This window comes from Arachis hypogaea, chromosome 20 (assembly GCF_003086295.3).
Source record: "Arachis hypogaea cultivar Tifrunner chromosome 20, arahy.Tifrunner.gnm2.J5K5, whole genome shotgun sequence".
NCBI lineage: Eukaryota > Viridiplantae > Streptophyta > Magnoliopsida > Fabales > Fabaceae > Arachis > Arachis hypogaea.
In genome coordinates this window covers 31,362,896-31,365,943 of record NC_092055.1, presented here as the reverse complement: position 1 = coordinate 31,365,943, position 3,048 = coordinate 31,362,896, and the positions used below count along the sequence as shown (strand labels likewise).

The 3,048-nt window shown below is 43.8% G+C and overlaps 1 non-coding gene across 1 annotated transcript; it reads left to right on the top strand.

Annotated features, from left to right (window-relative positions):
* Window positions 1-2,613: 2,613 nt before the first annotated feature.
* Window positions 2,614-2,721, top strand: LOC112788081 (small nucleolar RNA R71). The gene has a single exon (XR_003195462.1). It is a non-coding gene; the product is annotated as a small nucleolar RNA R71 (small nucleolar RNA).
* The last annotated feature ends 327 nt before the right edge of the window (window positions 2,722-3,048 follow it).

The following is a 3,048-nucleotide window of genomic DNA, read 5'->3' as shown; positions in this document are numbered from 1 at the left end:
AAAAACAAAAAGCTTATGCTTTTACCACACCAAACTTAGAATATTGCTCGTCCTCGAGCAAGAAAAGAAAGAATTTAGATGAAGAAGAAGAAGAAAATATAGAGAAGAGGGGGGAAGTGTGTTTCGGCCAAGAAGGGGAAGAGAGGGTTGTGTTGTGTGAAAATGAAGAAGAATGGAAGGCTTTATATAGGGAGGGGAGGGGGTGAGTTTCGGCCATATAGGGTGGGTTTGGGTGGGAAATTGATTTTGAATTTTGAAGGTAGGTGGAGTTCATGAGGTAGGTTTATGGGGAAGAGTGGATGGATATGAGTGGTGAAGGGTTTTGGGGAAGAGTGGTTATTGGGAAGAGAGGATGATTGAGAAGAGAGAAGAGAGTGAGTGGAGGTAGGTGGGGATCCTGTGGGGTCCACAGATCCTGAGGTGATCCTGTGGGGTCCACAGATCCTGAGGTGTTCAAGGATTTACAACCTTACACCAAATTAGGCATGTAAAATGCCCATGCACACAACTCTGGGCGTTCAACGCCCATTTGCTGCCCATTTCTGGCGTTGAACGCCAGAACCATGCTTGTTCTGGGCGTTCAGCGCCAGCTCTTCTCCAGGGTGTAATTCTGGCGTTCAGCGCCCAGATGCTGCCCATTTTGGGCGTTCAGCGCCCAGACACTGCCCATTTTGGGCGTTCAGCGCCAGAACCATGCTCTGTTCTGGCGTTGAACGCCAGACAGGTGCTTCCTCCAGGGTGTGATTTTTCTTCCACTGTTTTTGATTCTGTTTCTAAATTTTTCGTTTATTTTGTGACTCCACATGATCATGAACCTAAGAAAACATGAAAAACAAAAATAAAATTAGATAAATAAACATTGGGTTGCCTCCCAACAAGCGCTTCTTTAATGTCAATAGCTTGACAGTAGGCTCTCATGGAGCCTCACAGATGTGCAGAGCTTTGTTGAGACCTCCCAACACCAAACTTAGAGTTTGGATATGGGGATTTGACACCAAACTTAGAGTTTGGTTGTGGCCTCACAACACCAAACTTAGAGTTTGACTGTGGGGGCTTTGGTTGACTCTGCTTTGAGAGAAGCTTTTTCTACTTCCTCTCCATGGATGCAGAGAGAGATCCTTGAGTTGTAAACACAAGGTTGTCCTTATTTAATTGAAGGATCAATTCTCCTCTGTCCACATCAATCACAGCTCTTGCTGTGGCCAGGAAAGGTCTTCCTAGGATGATGGATTCATCCTCTTCCTTTCCAGTATCCAGGACTATGAAATTAGCAGGGATGTAAAGGCCTTCAACCTTTACTAACACGTCCTCTACTTGTCCATAAGCCTATTTTCTTGAATTGTCTGCCATCTCTAATGAGATTTTAGCAGCTTGTACCCCATAGATTCCCAGTTTCTCTATTACAGAGAGGGGCATGAGGTTTATCCCTGAACCAAGGTCACACAGAGCCTTTTCAAAGATCATGTTGCCTATGGTACAAGGTAGTAAGAACTTTCCAGGATCCTGTTTCTTCTGAGGCAATGTCAGTTGATCCAGATCACTTAGTTCATTGGTGAACAAGGGAGGTTCATCTTCCCAAGTCTCATTACCAAATAATTTGGCATTCAGCTTCATAATTGCACCAAGAAACTTGGCAGCTTGCTCTTTAGTAACATCCTCATTCTCTTCAGAAGAGGAATACTCATCAGAGCTCATGAATGGCATAAGGAGGTTCAATGGAATCTCTATGGTCTCTAGATGAGCCTCAGAGTCCTTTGGTTCCTCAGAGGGAAGCTCCTTATTGATCACTGGACGTCCCAGGAGGTCTTCCTCCTTGGGATTCACGTCCTCCTCTCCCTCTTTGGGTTCGGCCATTTTGGTTATGTCAATGGCCTTGCACTCTCCTTTTGGATTTTCTTCTGTATTGCTTGGGAGAGTACTAGGAGGGATTTCAGTGATCCTTTTACTCAGCTGGCCCACTTGTGCTTCCAAATTTCTAATGGAAGACCTTGTTTCGTTCATGAAACTCACAGTGGCCTTAGATAGATCAGAGACTAAATTTGCTAAGCTAGATGAATTCTGCTCAGAATTCTCTGTCTGTTGCTGAGTGGATGATGGAAAAGGCTTGCTATTGCTAAACCTGTTTCTTCCGCTATTATTAAAGCCTTGTTGAGGCTTTTGATCCTTCCATGAGAGATTTGGGTGATTTCTCCATGATGGATTGTAGGTGTTTTCATAAGGTTCACCCATGTAATTTACCTCTGCTATTGCAGGGTTCTCAGGATCATAAGCTTCTTCTTCATAAGAAGCCTCTTGAGTACTGTTGGGTGCAGCTTGCATTCCATTCAGACTCTGAGAAATCATATTGACTTGCTGAGTCAATATTTTGTTCTGAGCCAATATGGCATTCAGAGTATCAATTTCAAGAACTCCCTTCTTCATAGGCGTCCCATTACTCACAGGATTCCTCTCAGAAGTGTACATGAACTGGTTATTAGCTACCATGTCAATGAGTTCTTGAGCTTCTGCAGGAGTTTTCTTTAGGTGAATGGATCCACCTGCAGAAGTATCCAGTGACATCTTTGATAGCTCAGATAAACCATCATAGAATATATCCAGGATGGTCCATTCTGAAAGCATGTCAGAAGGACACTTTTTGGTCAGCTGCTTGTATCTTTCCCAAGCTTCATAGAGGGATTCACCTTCTTTCTGTCTGAAGGTTTGAACATCCACTCTAAGCTTGCTCAGCTTTTGAGGAGGAAAAAAACTTGGCTAAGAAAGCCGTGACCAGCTTATCCCAAGAGTTCAGGCTATCTTTAGGTTGAGAGTCCAACCACACTCTAGCTCTGTCTCTTACAGCAAAAGGGAAAAGCATGAGCCTGTAGACTTCAGGATCTACTCCATTAGTCTTAACAGTATCACAGATCTGCAAGAATTCAGTTAAGAACTGAAAAGGATCTTCGGATGGAAGTCCATGAAACTTGCAGTTCTGCTGCATCAGAGAAACTAGCTGAGGTTTCAGCTCAAAATTGTTTGCTCCAATGGCAGGAATGGAGATGCTTCTTCCAT